The following is a 21,227-nucleotide window of genomic DNA, read 5'->3' as shown; positions in this document are numbered from 1 at the left end:
AACAGTATTTTTAAAACATAATCATCGTGCTATCTGCTGAAAAATATGAAATGTAGTAAATAATTCCTTATATTGTTATCACAATGGATACCCAGTACCACTTATGAAATATTTTTGATAAAAAAATCTTACTTGAGCTTGTCTGATGTGTTTTTAAAATAGTTATGTTTAAATCATCTCTTGTAGAATCATGCATTCCATTCCATTTGGTTTGTTAATCTGTGGTTCTTTGAATCTGCAGCAGTCCTTGGTATTTAATTTTTTTCTTGCTGTTTACTTTTGGAGCAAATTGGGCTGTTTTGCCCTTTAAAACTCGTACATTTCTATACTCTGGAGATGGTTGATGGCATCCTGTGTGATAGTGTTTAATATTTTCCTCAATTTCCTATTCTTAACATTTATTAATTTTTTAATCATTTATCAAAATGTTTCCAGTTGCATTACATTGTAATTCATTTATTATAAGAACACTACTTAACTGTATCACATTATGTTTGTTTGTATATCTTTCTACAATGTAGAGGATCATTTAGCGTTTAATTTTGGGCATCAGCTTTTCACCTAAAAAATCATAGCCTCTTCATCATTTCATTAGTAGCTGCACATTTGCTCTAAATAAGAGTAAAATTACTCTAACTGATGAGTAATTTCTTCATCTAAATAAGAACTTTTTTCAACTATTTTAAGATTTTAATTGAAAAGAAAATGTAGCATGAATCTTGATTCTTTCCCTTATCAGTTATAGAATAATGAGTTTGATATCCTATCAGTCTCCCAAAGGTGAGTAGTATAAAATCATATAGTATAGTCTACAGACAGAATGAACCACAAAGAAACTTGAGAATTTAGCAGTTGTGTTGTTAATATAACACAAATATTGCAATTACAAAACTAATGCACGCACATAGAGACAGTAGGATAAAATATAGATAATACGTATTTTAATTTTTGTAATTTCCAGTTTATTCAAATGTATGTTCAATTTATACAATTCACTTGTACAGCCTGTAGTTAGAATATGTTCTTTTTTCTCAGCCTTTATAAAATTAATTTTTATTTCATTCATACATAGAGCAAATAATGTTTGGTTTTTATTTACTTTTTGTATACTTTTTATTTATCTTTTCATGTTTTCTGTTTCTTCCTTTCAGAAATATGTCATCATGTTTCCATTTGTTACTTTGACTGATTTTCACCACATTGTTTTGGAAAGATGCACAGTATTTTTTCAACAATTTAGCTTATATCTTTTAAAATAATCTTAACTATATATCTAACTTTTGAGCAATTTGTGAACGTTTTCCTTTTGGCATTTTTAATAATTTTATTTATTTATTTATTTTCCCCCAAAGCCCCAATAGATAGTTATATGTCATAGCTGCACATCCTTCTAGTTGCTGTATGTGGGATGCGGCCTTAGTATGGCCGGAGAAGCGGTGCGTCTGTGCGCGCCCGGATCCGAACCCCGGCCGCCAGCAGCGGAGCGCGCACACTTAACCGCTAAGCCACAGGCCGGCCCTCCTTTTGACATTTTTATTTGAAAGTTGAAGACTGACATCTTCCATCTCCCCCATATGTAAATGTTAGTAATCAATATGATCATAATAGGCAAAATTGAGTTCTTAAACTTAAGTATGGCAAGGTCTGTGTTAGTTTTACATACTTTGTTTTACAGTTTCGTAAGTCCCGTATGAGCTAGCAGCTTTACTTGTACTCCTTTTATAGATGTGTCTCAGTTACTACACGAGTAAAGTTAGGGCAAAACAGTGTGTTTGTCTCAAAGAGTTCCAAAATATTAAGTGAATTATTCAGAAACAGCTAAGAAATGAGCCTAGCTGATCACGGTGCTCTTTTTCCTAGATGTAGTAATACTGATAGTAATGCTGGTAATACTGGTGTTAAGTTAATGAGGTAGGATCTGAACCTTACTGTGTCTCATTTGTGAAGTCCCTGGTCCCATAACTTTAATGCCATAGTGCCGTCTACTCATGAGTAATACTTGGTTTCTGCCCCAGAGTATGTATTTAATATATCCACTTTCATTGTTACTTTATCAATTGAATTGGTTATGCAATTACATTGTCTTTTGTTGTAATAGAAGCTCAGTTAAGAGGTACTTCCATATGTAACAGGTTTAGTGTTAGTTTCTTAGATCATGACCAGAGATTGTTAACAGGGTACACTATTAAAGTGGTCAGTTACTAAGTCCATAACTCTACCTGGATATATTCTAAAAGTAGAAGGATGCATTCCTTAAAGGTCAGTTGGAACTACATTCCAGTCTACTTATTGTCTGCCTCACAATAAATACAAAAGCCCATCATCAATTAGTAGTATGTTCTTAAGGCTTGCCCACAGCTCCCATCATAAAACAAACCCAGCAGAAAGAGAAATGCTTTGTATGTTAGTAGAGGACTGGAAATTCCATGAATGCGTTTGTTTTCATCTGTTTACTAAGAGGGGGAATGTGTTAGCAAATAAAATTGAAGATAAAATGGATGAGAATCAGTTGAAGAGATGAGTATTTTTTAGTGAATCTGATCCATTTTGCAGTAACAATTTGTTGAATTATTTTCTGAAAGCTAATCCTTAACAACAGTTGAGGAAATTATTTCGTATTCTTTTGTTTCCATCTATGAATTTTACAGGCTATTAGGAAAAACATGAATCTGGAGGTGTATTTATAACTTCTTTGGTTAGCTTTTTTTGTGTGTGTGAGGAAGATTAGCCCTGAGCTAACATCCGTTGCCAATCCACCTCTTTTTGCTGAGGAAGACTGGCCCTGGGCTAACATCGTGTCCATCTTGCTCCACTTTATATGGGACGCCACCACAGCATGGCTTGACAAGCAGTGCGTTGGTCCGCGCCTGGGATCTCAACCTGCAAACCCCTGGCGGCTGAAGCAGAGCATGCAAACTTAACTACTACGCCACCGGGCGGCCCCCTCGGTTAGCTTTTTAAATAAGTATCAATGTAATTTCTTTGATTATTTTTTCCTTCTCTCTCTTCCTTTATCTGCTTGCCCCACCTCTCTCCCTTGTCTGGTGATCATCAAAGCCACATTTATTATATTAAAGTGAGACATAAGACAGAAGTATTGTTAGTGAGGTTCACTATAGCCCAGTAGTACTTCAAATCAGAGGCTCTTTTTGGGGCTCAGGATGGCCATTATGTTTATGAAAATGTGTGCAAATACCAGGCTGTCTCGTTCCTTTAGGGTGATTCAGATAGTTACATCTGCAGAGAAGAATCTTGTTCTTCATATATCTTTACCTCATATCTGTCACTGCAAATAGGTAGTATTTGCCTAGTATTTTTCAGAGTCAAATTCTTAAAATTGGCAGTGATAAGTGACACCATGTAAGTTTATCTTCACTTGAGATTCAAGATCATAAGTCAAATTATTTATGAGTCAATTTAAAATATTAGAAATTTTTAAAAAGTCATTTTCTTCACCCAGGCATTTTTTGATTATAGATTTGAGGAATAAACATGTAAGAATAGTCAGGAAAACTTGTATAGAATAGGAATGGAAGATGAGTTAGCTATTGATTCCAGATGTTAAAACATTGCAGGTAGTTAGATACATGTTATTGGCACTTCAGTGTGCAGAGTAATGTAATAGTATAGAAAGTCCAGAAGTTAATATTGCATGAGAAAAAGGAAAGTGCAATAAAATTATCTGCAATCACTGGGGGAAATTGTTAGCCAAATGGAGAAAGATAAAATTTCATCCAGTCCTCATGATACACAGCAGGAAGAATTTTAAGTGAATTAGAGGTTTAAATTAAAACTAAAGAAATTACAGGATTGGTCCTGCCCTGTGGCTTGGTGGTTGGGTGCGCGTGCTCCTCTGCTGGCGGCCCGCGTTCGGATCCCGGGTGCGCACAACGCTCCGCTCCTCCGGCCATGTTGAGGCTGTGTCCCACATACAGCAACTAGAAGAATGTGCAGCTGTGACGTACAACTAGCTACTGGGGCTTTGGGGGAAAAAATAAATAAATCATTAAAAAAAAAAAAAGAAATTACAGGATTACAGAACATAATGGTGAATTTTTTTTTTAACCTGCAAGTGACGAAAACTTCATTCTTTATGATCTAAATTCCAGGGACAATAAAAAACAATGGTAAATTTGATATTACAATAAAATAAGAACTTAATAGGCAAAGTAAAAACCAAATGACAATTGGGATAAGACATTAGTAACATCACATAAGAAGACTGAAGTCCCTAAAAGAAGAAAAATATCAACAAACTTAAGGAAAAACAATTTGAAGAGATAGTTCACAGAAGAAATGTAAATCACTATTAATCATGAAAGGATTCTTGGGTTTGCTTATAATAAGAATAATTAGAATTCAAAGTACAACCGAGATATAATGAACTTTTCAACTATCAAATTAGCAATGAATCCAGATATTTGACAACATTCTTTTTCAGCAGTCTGAGGAGAATTAGGCAAAATCATATGTTGCTGGTGGGAGTGTAAAATGTAAAACCTCTGGATTGGAATTAAGTAGTGAATTTTCTTAATCTGTGGCAAATCCATAGTACATATTGCACTAGGATACAGCTATATCAAGGGTAAATAAATATTTTTATGTTACTATGGAATAATTTTTGGGATATAAATGGGAATAGAGTTGGTATGTAGGAAGTAATGATGGCAAAATGGTATTTATAGTGTTTTTATCACCATAAGTATGATAGATAACTGTCCTTGTTTCTATTGCTGGGTGGTAGCTGAAATAGTTTAGAGCTTTCAACAGAGTTTTGTCAAACAGGACAGTGGACAAGGGAATTAGCTGAGGAATGAATGTGTGTGTATAAGTTAGAAATAAAAGGGATAAATTTTGGTTTAGGTAGGTAATCAAGGGACTTGTGATTTTGTCATGTCATAGAGAACAGGTATTCCTGGAAAAGTTGCAGAAGTATAAAGGTAGCATTTTTTTTGTACTGGGAGTAATGAATGAAGAAGCTTTCTGTCGCAGAACATTGGCAGTTCCCAAAGTAAGTCTTGAGCTCCTCTACGCTTTAATTTTCTCAGAGAATGGTTTGAGTTAGCTCTTGAAGGAGTTGGTCAATACTGCAAACTGATAATAGAGATACATATGAGTCCATGTAAAGATTTTAAAGTCAGATGTTAGGAAGGTCATTTGAAGTTAGATGTGTTGCCAGTTGATCTCCGTTAGTGAAAAATATTTAAGCAATGTAGTAACTAGAACCCTCGGCTGTACTGAGCTCTACCTGCCCAGCTTGGTGACGTGTGTATGATCAGTGAATGGAATTGACAAATGTAAGATTGCTTCATTGGATGATGGGGTAAATGCCAGAATGATTGGATGAATTAACAGATGTAGGAATGGATAAATTGATCGTTGTGATGTCAGGATAATGGATGGAATCAAGAATAGATGATTCTTAAATGGAAGGCTGCATGTTTGGATTGTTGGATGGATTGATGGATCGATGAATGGGTCCAGAAGTGCATTCTGGATGAAATTAAGAAACAAGGTTATATATGTAATTTAATGAACAGGGATGATACACTAATACATTAATATATTCTTACAATTATATGTATGGGTTGATGCAAGAATGGAAGGGAATATGGATGAAAAAGTCTCTGTGTGAACATAGATACATTAAGATATATTGAGAATGTGAAATGAACAGATAAGTAGATGGAGATAAGAATGGATGAATTGATGGATATATGTCTGAATGAATATATACATAGGTCGGTTCAGGAAATGCTAATTCCTAAATATCAGTGACTTTAAATCACAAAGATGTATTTTTCACAGTGACTGTCCAGCAGGGATTGTTATGGGTCCCATGCTCATGGCAGTCATTGATAGGCTGAATGTCACAAACACACTAATACCTCATGTTGCTTCATTCACAACAAAGTTTTATGGTTCCTTGTCACTAAGAGAGAATATGGAAAATTGCACCATACTTCTTGAATGATTTTATTCTAGAAGTGACACTTTATGTTGGGTAAAACAAATCAATCACATGGACATCTGTAACTTTAGGGGGTTTAGAAGTTGAATTCCATGTTTTCAAAAGGAAAGTTTGGCATCTACCATGGGATACCTCTGTGGTCTCAAATACTGGATTTACTTTCTACTTTACACGGTAGACTTTACCCCTTTCTCAGTGGGAACAAAAGCCTCATCCAGTTAAAAGTCTGATACCTCTCAGTTGTGCGTTGGGATCAGGAGGTGATTTGCGGTAATCTTGTCAGGTCTCCTTGGGAGCAGAGAGTGTTTTATTAGGCCTTGGGAGATGCTTACTTCTCCTTTGTTCTTCCTGGCCCTACCTTGGCTCTTTGACACATTGTTTGATTCCCATTATCCTGCTTAATTATTTTTAACAAAGGTAGTGTGAGATATATCCTCTATGGGAGCTGCAGAGCTTTCTCTATTTAGAAAGAGTTGGCGCCTAAAAGTCATTTTAAGCCTTAAACAATGACAGATTTTTAGTTTTTCGGCAGTACAACTCCAATATGTAGGATGCCTAATGTCTGTCATGGGCAGAAGACTTTAGTAGCCTGTATGTGGTTCTTCATGTCTTATGTGCTATGGTCATAGCACCATGTGTTGAAGCAGAGGTGCTACAAAAGGAGAATAGCCTGGAATAATGATCTGTCAAATGGGGCAAAGTTACTCTGGAGAGCCACTGGATCAGATCCACAGAGGTTTTTTCATGAGTGGGAAATAAATGTTTGTTGTGTTTAGCCAGTGAGATTTTGAAGTTGCTGTGATTTCAAACTGACTTAATATAGATGGATAAATTGCATGTAAGAATTCAAGGATTGGGGGATGAATGCAAAGAATGGAGGATTGGATTGATGGTTTAGATCTTGGTTGTATGAGTGGATAGATGAAAGGAAGCATGTAAGGATGATGAATGAAATTTTAGACATAATAACATAAGCTTATGTGGATTTGAGAATTAGTGGGTGAAGGAATACAAGATTGGATATTTGGAAAGAAGGCTGGAAAATGGAAAGATGGATGCAAAAATATTTTGCTTTATAGAATTTAGGGCACAATAATGGATGAATGAATGCAAAATTGGGTGAATGTAAGAATAGATTGAAACTGGAATATATGAGTGGATGGCTGGATACAAGAATCGAGAATGAATGTTTTGAAAAAAACAGTTGGAGGTACATATGGATGTATGGATTGATGGACTCAATATTTAGTGAAGGAATAGATGGTTAGATACCTAGATGTTAGAATTTGAGTGGATTCCAGAATGTTGGATGTATGGATCATGTACAGATGTATGATTGATAGATGCAAGTATGGCTTCCTAGAATAATGGATGAATGTAGGGATCAATGCACAGATAAATTGATTGCATGAGTGTGGTAGCAGCACCTTTGATGGTTTCAGGGTAGCTTGATAGATGGATTAATGCACAGATGGTTTGATTCAAGAAGGGTTGGTATAGGAATCTCATCATTGGGAGAATAGACTGATAAAATAATAAAATCACATATGTAAAGTTGAATGAAAAGATAGATGGGCTATTGAGGGATATAGGCTAATTTGATGTTATTTATAAAATCAGAAAAGTTTGGTGATTGGATTCTCAACAGTGTTGTAATAGTAAATAGGAAAAAACAAAAGAAACCAAAAACCAACTGTAGTGTGTTCACAAGAGTGGTAGTTTTCTCTAATAATGATTTTTTATATTTTAATAATTTGGAGATTTTTAGGAGGTTGATCAAAGAGCCAACTTTACCCTTTTGTATTTTATATTGGTCATGGTATATATCACAATTTTCCCATATTTTCCACAGTTTTAACTGAGGTGTTACCAGTTTAAGAAGTGAGACCTTTTAGATGCTTCAGTACCTGACATTTCTATATCAATCCAAATTCTTATACTTGTTTATCCTTTCTGTGGACTTCATTCTTCAAAAGTGCTGGTAAGAATCACTTATACTGGTGTACTCTTTATTTTTTGACCAGTTTGGTGTGGAATCTAAATTGTAGTATTTTAAAATCTAAAACCATATATGAATTCCATAAAAACATATAAAAATGTCATATTGTGGAGTGATTGCCAATTAGATGCAATAGAAGAGATAAAAAGGGTCTTCAATTTTGATGCAGTGTTGATAAATACATTATATAGATTTCCGTTTATTACTGTTACCTACTCTCACCATAGCATGTAATGTTATCTAGACAGAAACTATAATCTCTGTACGCTCGGCAAATTTTAAATACGTTTAAATATCAAATGTCTTAGGATAAATGCATTAATGGTGGTTGGATAGAGGGAGACAAGGAAGGAAGTTAGGTGGGGAAGAAAGTGAAAGGGGTATAAAAAGACATCAGAAAGCAAAGCCATTAATAAGTAGAATTTGCTGCAGATAATGTGGGTCTTAATGACAGCAGGAAATTGAATTTTATTTCCAGATGCATGATTTAGGGTATTGCTGATGTTATCAGTGGGTAGGTAAGGAAGTTGAGGAATATTCCAATATTAGTATGGTGGAAGTAGGTTCTTAACACCCTTTCATTTGATGAATGAATGAAGATTCTTTAAATATTTTCAAGCATTCCTTTTTCTTTGTTTCTCTCACAAGCATCTTTCATAAGCAAGAACCAAAGAGATTTTGAATGCAGGTAAGGGCATTAAGGCCTATATTCTGATTTTTGAGATATCCTTTTGGTTATGTTGATGATGTGTTACGTTCTTGTCTGAGTTATTTGACGCTACATTTCTTTTTCATCAAACCTGTTATGTGGCCTATGTGATTATTTTGAGGTTCTAGTTTAAGTCAAGATTTTAGAGTTGTCTTTTGTTTGTAAACAATACTTAATGAAATCATGAGTGGAAATACAAGGGATTTTCTTCCAGTTAAGACCATCAGAAGTTGCACAAGAAGCATCCAGGAAAGCAGGGAGAATAGATATGTGGGTATTATGATAATGGGTTTTGGTTTTCAGAAAGGTTTTCATGAAATACTGTGGAGTTTACAGAGCACATTATTAGTATTTCCTTGTACCATTGTCTTTCTTTTTTACTTTTTAACCCTGAACTGGTATATAAATTATCACTAAAAAGTTACACAGGAAATGGTGGTTCAAAGAATGCATGCATGGTTGAATGGCATGGAAATAATTTGAAATAGAACATGGGTACTCAAATCACAGTAAATGGGCTGAGGAAGGAGAATTATGTTTTCATCATTTTTGTACAGTGAGTATACCTGGCTTTTGTAGCTTGCAGATACTTAGCAACGGGATCATGGCAGTTGTTTTCCATTTAGTACCAGTAGAATACTTGAATTGAAGATGATATCCATCTAACACAAGGCATGGCTATGTGATAACCTGTTGTTTATTTTCATTTGCGATCTCTCCCTCTGAACTCTCCCAGGTGGCGAACATGTGAACAAGAGGATCATAGATACCTTCTGCAGTGGTTCCAACCACAGCATCATCCAGATGCTGTCATTATTTCCCCCTTCTGGAAGCTTTTGCGTCTTTGTATCTCAAAGGGCACAACTTTTACATATGTATCCCTATGAATAGAAGTGGCCTGCTTGTGGCAAGTAATTGCCTGAAATGTCGTTAAGTACTTCTCTGTGCTCTGAATATATCTTGTGCTTTCCTCTATTGTATTCACCTCATGGCATTTTTTATCCATGTTTTACTTTACAAATGAGAGTGAGATTTGTATGTGGTAAATTTGATTAATACAACCTCATGGGTACCTTGATCATGCCCCAGATAACAGCCAGGCTTTCTCACAAGCTGAGTGCCTCCCATGTCCAGTTTTGGTTCCTTTTGTATGATACTTTGTTCCTCATTTGAATCATGAGCCCACAGTTTTTAGAGAGGTCCCAAACACGATCCTCTTAAAATATTTGCATTACCTGCAATAGACCATCTGCAGTTTCCGTTTTTATTGAACATATTAGGTCTCACTTGAGAACAGGATCTGAGTCTGAATGTAGTTGACCTCTTCCCCGATGCCTGAACATAAGACTTGGATGTCATCACAACTCTGATTGTGTAAGGGAGAACCGTACCCTTGCACTGACATTTTGAGCCACGGTGATGCCATCTTGTAGAACACCTGATTCCATCACTTTGTTGGTATTGCTGTAATTTTCTTCTTTGGGATTGGAGTAAAAAACTCAAGGTACCAAAGCGATTTCACTTTTATCCACATTACCCTGATTTTCATTTGTTTTCTGTTTAACCTAAGTGGGCTTAATATAGATGGCTGTGTTTATTGGAAGTTTTAATTGTCTACTTCTGGAGCATAAACTGCACTGTCATCAGGGAACTACTAACTACATTGCCCAGTCTATCTCAATAGAGAGGCTTGACACCTAGTACATTGACACCGGGCCAACAAGAATGAGTGAGTTGTTAAACAACTTAAAGCGAATTGTGGTCAGAGTTGTGGTCATTCTCCTCCATTTTACGTTCCTGCGTTTTACATTCCTGTGTCCTAAGGATGACAAGAGTTAACCATTTGTGGTATAGTGGTTAGTAACTTTTATGAGCTTATATAAATTTATGTAGAATTTATTTTACAAATTTTCCATCATTAAGGTGTATGTTGTTTTGCAACTTTATTTTTTTAAATATATTATGGACATATTTCCAAACCAATAAATACAGCTTATCTGCAGAATTTTCATTGGATGTAAAGTACATATCATAATGAGTCTGTTTATTGCTCTGTTTTGGGAAATGCAAGTTAACTGTTTTTGCTGCTGCATACAATGCATTGTATATAATTATATATCTATATTAATGCACTTGGGATCCTAATTCTATAAGATAGATTTCTGGATGTGGGATTGTTAGATCATCAGTTCTGCATTCTTTTGATTTTAGTAGGTATTGAGAAATTGCTCTTGAAATGTTTTCCAAGCCAGCACACAGCTGTGGTGTAATGGCAGTGCTAATTTTCCTAAAAAATTATATATAATGGATATTATCAATCTTAAATTTTTAGCCAATCTAATAGGTGAAAATAGTATTTTTAACCTAAGTTTAATTTAAACAGTAAATGGCCATGGATAAAAAAGACCAAATAGTGATGAATTATTTATTTGAAAAAATAAAGCAATAGTCCACATTCTAATCAGAAGTCATCCTGGTTGTCAGAGATAGAAACCATTGACCTTTGCTAAATGTAGTGCTTCTTGGAGTTTCATAAACTTCATAAGTATACCACATACCTGTGTTTATTTTTTTGACTCTTTATTTTTAAAATAATTTTAGATTTAGTGTTGCAAGAATCATATAAAAAACCCCATTATACTCTTCACCCAGCTTTTTGTTTACATTGTGTTCTTTTTGTTAGTGTACCTCCCTTCCTCATTCATCTTTCCCACCTTCTTTCTTTCTTTTTGTCTCTCTCTCCTCCTCCCCATATTTTTCTTATTTTATTAATTATTTAAGTTGCAGATGTTATTGTCTCTTTAACCGAAAATGCTTCAGCATTCACTTTCTAGGAGCCCAGGCATCTTCTTACAATAACCTTGGTACAATTTTCAAAATCATGAAATTTATCAGTATTACAGAACATTAATATATAGTCCATAGATTTCACCAGTGGTTTTAGTAATGTTCTTTACAGCAATTTCTCCCCTTATTCAGGACCCAGAAAAGGATCCTGTATTGCATTCAAGTGTCATGTTTTTTTAGTCTTTTAATCTGTAACAGTTTCTCATTCATTCTCTGTATTTGATGACAGTGGCATTCTTGAAAAGTAATGGCTAGTAGTTTTTGAAAAGATCCCTCAAATTTTAAATTCTCTGATGTTTTCTCATGAGTAGGTTTAGGTTATATATTTTTGGCAGGAATACTTCATAATTGATGCATGTCGAACTCAGTGATTCGCATCACGTGGCAAATGATGTCACTTTGTCCTGTTATTGGTGACATTAACTTTGATCACTTGGTTCAATTGGTATTCATGAGGTTTCTCCACTTTAAAGTTAACATTCCTTTGTAATTAATTAATATTTTTTAGGGAGATCATTTAAAAATATCTAAATATCTTATTTGTCATCAAACTTATTTACACAATAGTTTGAGCAGTCACAGGTGATTCTTAGCAGAATCAATGGTGATTTTTCAAAATATTTGTTATTGGTTATGTATATTTGTTGGTATTCTGCTGTAAGAAGGAGTTTATGTATCATGGCTTGTGAGAAATGTTCACCAAAGTGTTTTCTAACTGAAAATACAGAATGAAAGAATGAGATGGTAATCCCCAGGACAAAGCAGGGAGAGCCTTATCTAACAGTTTTAATGAAGTTTATAGCTAAACTATGGAGTGGATTGTGAGTGGCACATAGAAATCTTTAGAGGTAATTGCTGAAATACATTTGCATGGCGGAGGGAGAAGAGCCGTGCTTTTGGTAATAAGTCTTAGCTAGGGGATGTAACAATGCCATCATTATTGGCATGTTGTTCAAAAATTTTCTTGATCGGTGAGGCATGACAGTGGAATCCATGTTGAGATTCACTCTAGATTGATATTCTGTGTAGATGGTAAATCACCAGTGTTTTTCCCTATTTTATTTTTGTCATTGTTTTGTTAAATGTCCATATCCCTTTAGAGTATCTGAGATTGATGATGAAGGAACTGTATTTGAGGTGCTATCTAAAGATGAACACTCAGCTTTCTGAGCTTTTATTCATGTCTCACCTTTCACTGTCCCTCTAACCCTATGTGGTGATGTCTATGTAGATAATACAGACAACTGCTGTGGTTATATGGGTTGGCTAGAACCCATATATCCCTAAATTCTGTTCTTTGTTCTCTGTAACCAGGGAACTGTAAGCAATCTAATTATCCTAATCCCACATTTCATGCTAGTTAAATAAAGTTTCCAGAATAAAAATATAGTAAGTTTTAAAGAGTGACTTGTTTGAATTGGTGAAATGTTCTTAATCATCCTGAATATGATGAGTTTCAAAATCGGGCTCAGTATTGCTGAGATGCAGGCCACCTGATATGAATAGAAATGTCATATCAGTTTATAAATTGTAAACCAAGGCAATGTATTTACAGAGGCATGGATATGACCTAAGGCTTTGGCTCAAAATGGTGATCTGAATGTTCCCTGGATATGGGAAAGTCTAACTTTGTACTTAGTCTTTAATGACAGGCTTGTAGCAGTGGCTCAATAAATATTGTCATTAAATGCATGAAGGAGAAAATGGAAGTGAGGCCAAAATTACTGACTGTAAACAAATGACATATAAACTGAATGAATGTGCAAATAAACAGGCAAACAAATTACCAGTGAAAAAACTTGTCATCTAAAGAAGGAGAGGGGCCGGCCCCATGGCATAGTGGTTAAGTGCACGTGCTCCACTGCTGGTGGCCCTGGTTTGGATCCTGGGCACGCACTGATGCACCACTTGTCAGGCCATGGTATGTTGGTGTCCCATATAAAGTAGAGGAAGATGGGCACGGATGTTAGCCCAGGGCCAGTCTTCCTCAGCAAAAAGAGGAGGATTGGTAGATATTAGCTCAGGGCTGATCTTCCTCACAAAAAAAATAAATAAATAAAAATAAAGAATGGGAATCAACTGAAGAAGGTGTCAGGGACCGAGGGAAGTCTGTTACCATTTTAATATAAATATTGTTGCTTTCATATATAATAAGGGTATCTTGGGAAAGTTGACATCTGCCTGCCTTAACCACATCCTTCTCTCTTCCACGAGGGCACGTATATCACATTATTGTTTTAGTGTTGATGTTAAAGACAGTTTTATTACCAAATTCATGAATTCAGCCTCAATCTAGCAAACCCTTAAAATTTCCATGATATGAATGGAGTTTTCAAAAAATAAATAGGAAATAACAACAGGAAAGCATGTTACTATTTAATTATTCTCTGGGATAATAATAGAAACTCTGCTGCCAAACACTTTTATGATATAGGAAGAAATGCAGGTTAGTCCCAAAGAGAGCTCAGCCTATCTAATTTCAAATCTAAATGTGATCCATATGCCCTTCCCCTGGAGAAGAGGGCAGGGGGGCAATATGCCTGGGTCTTTTTCGTGAAGGTACTTTCCAGGTATCAACCTATGAACTCGAAATGAGTATGCTAGGGGAGAGTAAACATTGATGACCACAGAACATAGTCACTTCCCATTAAAGAGAGGCCCAGTAATTACCATGGAATCGCTGTGATCAGAGTGGAGTGTCCTCCTTCCATTGGGAGCAGAGTAAGGTAGACCAAGAAAATATTTAAGGAGAATGTTGTAGACTGTTATTTCTTCCTATATCTCTTGAGTTCTGCTACTCTCTAATAAACAATTTGTACAAAAATCCAGACCTGTTGCTTTTTTGGTAGTTGGTTTAAATACGACAGGACATTATGTTAATTCTAAGGGAAAACTATACATTTGGTTAAATATACTACCTGTGTATTTATTTGACTGTTTGAAATATTCTCTACTACATCATTTTACCTAGTTCATCATATGGGATTATATGACAATCATGTTATCTTTATTTTCATTTTTCCACAAGATAATTAAATTTGGTATATTATTTATCTCCATGAACTATAAACCCTAAATATATCTCTCCTCCCATAATTTTTCATTCAGCATTTTCCAAGGTAGAGTGTTCTCACTTAGTGCTTGGGGTAAGAAGTGTTGTCCTGTTCAATGGCTGTATTTTATTCATAATTAATATGCCAACTGCTTTGGTATTTCAAAGTTTCCAAATTTTTATTTCTATAGTACTTAAGTTTTCTATACTTTTGTATATTCAAACAAGTTAGATAGAATAAAGATCACAATGGATAAAATATTCATAAGATCGCAAAAGTGGAAGTAAGAAAGCAAGTTACCTGATTAGTTCAATAGTCATATGAAAGATGTTGTACTAGGTTGGTTGATGTGGAAGTGTTGAGAAGTACTGAGATTTAGGATGTAATTTGAAAGTATTGTCAGTCCTACTTGACGAAGTATTGAATGGTACTGGGTGAGACCTGAAGAGGATTCAAATAGGACAGTTATGATCAGGGCCTCAGCAACTGAGTGAATGGTGATAGCATTTACTTTGCTGGGTAAGTTTGAGTTTCTCAGAATGCATGATAAGAAAGACATCTATTTTGCCAGTTTTATATTCATATTAAACCCACAGATTAAGATGTTGATTTTTAAGGTAGAAATAGGACTCGGGGGGTCATGGAGGAGATTGGGGTTTGAGATATTACTTTGGATTAATCAGTGCAAAACTGTTATCTATGCCCAGGGGAAAGGATGAGACCTAGAGATGGAATATACGTGGGAGTAGGAATACATTTGTCTGAAGATTATGCCTGGGATCCTATAGCATTTAGATATTGAGTAAATGAGGAGGACCCATCAAAGGAGATTGTCAAGAGTGACTAGAGTCATTGAGTAAAAACCAAAGGATTGTGTTGTCCCTGAAGGGAAATGAAGAATGAGTTTCAAAAAGGAATGGGATAGCAGGTGGCTTTTGCATGGCATTGAAAGGCACAATTAAGTTTGGAAATAAAGAGAATGTCATTGATTTTAAGTAAAACTGCTGTATGGAAGGAGAGAGTAGGTAATACTTTTAATATTGGCAAGGCCAAATCAAGGGATCCCTCTGAGTCAATACTGTAATGATGTTACAGTGTCAGCCTGGCACAGACACATGCTGATATCTTGTGAGTTCCTTGCATAAATCATAATAAAATGAAGATACATCTCAGTGGTACAATTTGAGATCCTCTTCAGTAATTCACATTACATGCATACAGGATAGAACTTGTCTTTAGTACAACTCCTTGGTCATCCAGTTATACTCTTTGTGCAACTTGATCTTTTGAGTTTCCACTTGCATTGTGTCTGTCTGCTCCTGAATCCATCGGTTATAGTAGGTTTCATGATGGCAAGACTGCTCAATAGTTCCAGAGATCTTGGCTTTTGTGAGATGTTGAACAAAGACTTGAAGAAAGAAATGAGTGAAGGGCCAAGTGAATAACAACCTAATCATGAACAAGTAAAAAAGAAGTGAAGAAAAGATGGTGCTGTGAATCAATGAGTGAAGGGAGATGGAATGTACAGAAGGTAGAATTTTGAAGCAAAGAGCTATAAGGGAGAGGCCAAGGTGTTCTGAACCTACATTCTAGATACTAGTTCTAGAGGACGGTAAATGTGAATAACATCACTAAAGTCAAGGAGAAGATATGACTCAGGAAGATGATCTTTCACAATTGAGTCTGGAACATTTGCAGAAACTTACTGTACATTGCTGTTCACTAGCTAATGGTTTAGAAATGAATCTGGACATTTTTTGTCCAACCTGTCTAAATTGCCACCATTTGATTTATGACATGCTTTATGTCTCTACCATTTCATTTGCCAAATTTTATTTTATTTTTGTGTCTAACAGACTAGAAAATAATGAGCTCCTTTTGACAGGGATATTTTCCTATTGACATTTAACTTTTTATTACCTTACAGAGCCGAGCGTGTAGCAGATACATGATTTTATAAGTGCATTGACTGAATTACTTGTTTAGTGTGTAGATGAGTGAGATTTTGATGAATTAGCCCATCACTTAAAGGGCAAGAAAAGTAAAAGTTTATAGAGACCTAGCATGAGGCAGCTCTTTGAGGATATTTTTTGTTGGTGTTATGGCGATGACTGAGGAAATCATAGATTCTGTAGACTATGCTGAATTGGAATGTGCAAATACAGATCGTAGTGTTGGGGAATTGAGCATCTGCTGGGTTAGAGTTTTTGTGATGAAAATTATGGGTTGGGTTATCAATCTCCATTGATAGCTGTGGTGTAGTAGGATGCAGCCTTTGTTTTGTTAACTGCTAGAATGGCGTGCACCACTGGTGTCCTTGTTTTCTACTGAATTATCTCAAACAAAAACAATCCAAAGATGAAGGTTTATGTATGCTAGACTTTTTCCTTTGGATAGAATCAACAACGTATTTTGTGGTCTTGCTTTTTTTATGTGCCATCTGTCCCTAAAAAATATTCATTTTCTCTGTGTTATACACTCCTCTATTTTTAAAATTAACTTGAAAGAGAAGAGCCGTTCTTCAGGAGAGCCTGTGGACAGATCAATGATAAGACGTTAAATTGTAGAATATAGTCACTTACAAATGGCTTTCCATCATGAGGAGGAGCAATATAGGACAATCTATATGGGTGACTTTAGTGAGACCATTCAGTGTCCTCATAATACTGTATTTATATTGCTGTCTTTGAACTTTCTAACTTTTAAAAATTATTTGTTTATCTGTATGCCATCCTACCATGCTAACTATGATGAGTGTTTCCCACAGCTATGATAGTTTTATTCATCTGTGTGACTCAGTTCACTTGTTTAGTATTGGAATTCAAGGAGTGCTGAAGAAATGTATACTGACTAACGACAGATGGAGGAGTATATGTGTTTCAAAGAAGAGACCAAGAGAGACAGTAAGGAAAGGGAATTGTACACGAGCCTTTCACATTACTCTCAAGTTTAGAAAGTCTAGAAGAAGAAGAAAACTCACCTTTATGGAGATTGTGAAGAGGTGAAAAATGCCCTATAAGCAGAAAGCTGACCAAGTTGTCTAAGCGTGTTGATTTCAAAAGGATGTTGAAATACTAGATGAATAGGAGATGTACCCCCTCTTCTTGCCTTCTTTCTGGCTTGTAGTCAGCTGTTCTATCTTTAAAATTTCTTCTGACTTCCTTACCTTTTGAAAAGTATTACTGTTGGTTCAATTTGTAGTAGTGACATACAACTAAAGCTCTGTTAAATTGTCTAGTTTATTCATGATTATCTTCATTTGTAATATTATATGAGATCCCCACCCACACCCCCTTCTCTTAGTGGAGAAAGTGCTGGTTTGGATAGAGCATCTGAATGGATTCATGATAAAATGGTAAATTAGGGATGAGACCATTGTTGATTGGCACTCAGATCTGAAGTGTCTCAGGGTTGGTCAATATGTCTTAATGTAAATAGCTGCATGCAATGAGTCTTTTTGCTTTGGCTCCCCACTTCAAACTCTTAAATGCTGTATTTATATCCTTATCAATACACATACCAATTCTGATTTATTTTGTCTTGTGTTCTGTCTCCTTTTCCCAAAATATATATAGCGAGCTCCTACTTGACAGGGATTTTTTTTTTCTATTGTCTTGTCTTATGCTGCAATGTCAGAAAGTAAGAATTTCATCGAAGGTTACTAAGCAAACAAATTTGTGAAGGAATTAGAGAAATAACAAGAGAAAAAATATAACAATAAAGGAATGGTAGTGTTATTCAGATAGACATGATGTTATTTGAGTAATCTGGGAATCTCAGCTTTGACAATGTTGAAAGAGAAGAACATAAAATTTAGTGATTTTTTTTTCCTGAGATGTAGACATATAGGTTAACTCTTTTAGAATAAAGTTGTTTATTTAAAAGTAAATAATAGGTAATAACCATAAAAATGTCTGAATTTGGGAAATCAGAAAAGGATCACTCTCTGGGGCCTCCCTTCTATGTCTGTTCCAAGTGAATGTTGTATAATTTTCACTTTTCTATGACTCACACTTTGCTAACCCCTTTGAATTTGTACAGGGAAGGGAGAGGACCACCACTGATTAACAGTTTGTATCTATCTTCATATTCATTGAGATGGCAAGGGATGTGAGCTTTGGTGGACTAAGAAGGGCTCTCTCTGTTGCCCATGGAAATATAAGGGCTTAGTTGATGTTGCTACTACTTTTGTCTGATACTGCTTAAGAAATCTGTATTCCTAACGTTTTTTTCCAGAGCTTTATTGAGGTATCATTGACAAAATTGTCAGATCTTTAAAGTATGATATAAAATTGTAAGATATATAAAGTGATATTTAAAGATGATTTGATACATATATATACAGTGTGAAAGGATTCTCCCAACTGAGTTAATTAAAACATCCATTACCTTACAGTTTTTTTCTTATTTTTGGTGAAAACATTTAAGTTCTACTCTCTTAGCAATACAGTGTTACCTACTATAGTTAACATGTTATACATTAGATCCTCAGACTTTATTCATCTTATAATTGAAAGTTTGTACCCTTTTACCAACCTCTCTCTATTTTTCCCACCCCCCAGCTCCTGGAAACCACTTTTCTACTCTCTGTTTCTGTGAGTTTGACCTTTTTGTTTGTTTGTTTTAAGATTCCACATATAGGTAATGCCATACAGTATTTGTCTTGCTGTCTGGCTTATTCCACTTAGCATAAAGTCCTCCAGGTTTATCCATTTTGACACAAATGACAAAATTTCCTTCTTTTTTAAGGGTTAATAATATTCCATTTTGTGTGTTTGTGTGTGTGTGTGTGTATAAAATATTTTTGTTATCCATTCATCTGTCGATGGACACTTAGGTTGTTTCTATACCTTGGCTATTGCAAATAATACTGCTATGAAGGTGGGAGTACAGATATCTCTTCAGGATGGTTTCATTTCCTTTGGGAGTACAGATATCTCTTCGGGATGGTTTCATTTCTTAGCATATATACCCAGAAGTGGGATTGCTGAATGATATGGTAGTTCCATTTTTAATTTCTTGAGGAAACTCCATATTGTTTTCCATAGTGGTTGTTCCAGTTTACATTCCCACCAATAGTGTACAAGGGTTCTCTTTTCTCTACCAGCATTATCCTCGCCAGTGTTTGTTATCTCTTGTTTTTTTGATAATAGACATCCTAACAGCTGTGAGATGGTATCTCATTGTGGTTTTGATGTGCATTTCCCTCATGATTAATGATGTTGAGCACATTTTTATGTACCTGTTTGCCATTTTTATGTCTTTGGAAAAATGTATACTTAGGTCCTTGTCCATTTTTAAATTGGGTATTTGGGGCTTCTTTGCTATTGAATTATATGAGTTCCCTTTATATTTTGGTTATTAACCTCTTATCAGATATGTGGTTTGCAAATATTTTCTCCCATTCAGTAGGTTGCCTTTTCATTTTTTTGATGCTTGCCTTTCCTGAACAGAAGCTTTTAGTTTGATGTAGTCCCACTTGTTTATTTTTGCTTTTGTTTCCTTTGCTTTTGTTGTCAAATCCAAAAAAAATCAATGCCAAGACCAATGTCAGGGAGCTTACCCTCTGTTTTCTTTTAGGAGTTTTATGATTTGAGGTCTTACATTCAAACACATTTTTGTGTTTGGTATAAGATAGGGGTACAGTTTCATTCTTTTACATGTGGCTGTCCTGTGTTCCCAACAAAATTTATTGAAGAGACTCTTCTTTACCCATTGTATATTCTTGACTCCTTTGTTGAAAATTAATTGACTGTAAATGCATAGGTTTATTTCTGGTCTCTGTATGCTGTTCCATTGATCTCTGTGTCTCTTTTTATGCTAATACCATACTCTTGTGATTACTATAGCTTTGTAGTATAGTTTGAAATCAAGAAGTGTGATACCTCTGGCATAGTTCATTTTTCTCAACATGACTTTGACTATCCAGAGTCTTTGGTGGTCTCATACAAGTTTCAAGATTGTTTTTTTCCTATCTCTGTGAAAAATGCCATTGGAATTTTAATAGAGATTGCATTGAATCTGTATATTGCTTTGGGCAATATGGACGTTTTAACGATTTCAGTTCTTCCTATCCATGAACACAGAATATCTTTCCATTTGTGTCCTTTTAAAATTTCATTCATCAATGTCTTTTAGTTTTCAGTGTACAGATTTTTCACCACCTTGGTTAAATTTATTCCCAAGTGTTTTATTCTTTTTGATGCTTTTGTAAATGGGATTGTTTTCTTAATTTCTCTGTCTGATAGTTCCTTGTTGGTGTATAGAAACAGAACTAATTTTTGTATATTAATTTTGTATCCTGTAACTTTACTGAAATTGTTTATTAGTTCTAACTGCTTTTTGGTGGAGTCTTTGGAGTTCTTTCTATAAAATATCACGTTATCTACAAATAGTGACAGTTTTACTTCTTCCTTTCCAGTTTGGATTCCTTTTATTTCTTTTTCTTGCCTAATTGTTCTGGCTAGGACTTCCAATACTATGTTGAATAAAAGTGGCAAGAGTGGGCCTTCTTGTTTTGTTCCTCACCATTGAGTATGATGTTAACTGTGGGCTTGTTGTATGTTGAAGTATATTCCCTCTCTACCCACTTTCTTCAGCATTTTGCTCATAAATGGGTGTTGAACTTTGTCTAGTGCTTTCTCTGCA

General features: G+C 35.2%; 1 protein-coding gene across 1 annotated transcript in view; it reads left to right on the top strand.

Moving 5' to 3' along the window:
• Positions 1 to 21,227, top strand: part of SNRPN (small nuclear ribonucleoprotein polypeptide N) — a 118,676-nt gene that overhangs the window by 31,338 nt on the left and 66,111 nt on the right. The window contains exons 7-9 of the transcript XR_015551603.1: positions 1,152 to 7,952; positions 8,619 to 8,658; positions 9,416 to 10,183. The gene's annotated coding sequence lies outside the window, so the exon portion shown is untranslated. The remainder of the gene's footprint in view (positions 1 to 1,151; positions 7,953 to 8,618; positions 8,659 to 9,415; positions 10,184 to 21,227) is intronic.

Source organism: Ceratotherium simum, chromosome 3 (genome assembly GCF_057802395.1).
Source record: "Ceratotherium simum simum isolate JZ-2026a chromosome 3, ASM5780239v1, whole genome shotgun sequence".
NCBI lineage: Eukaryota > Metazoa > Chordata > Mammalia > Perissodactyla > Rhinocerotidae > Ceratotherium > Ceratotherium simum.
Note: the sequence above shows the minus strand (reverse complement) of the source record. Positions and strands in the feature narration are given on the sequence as shown.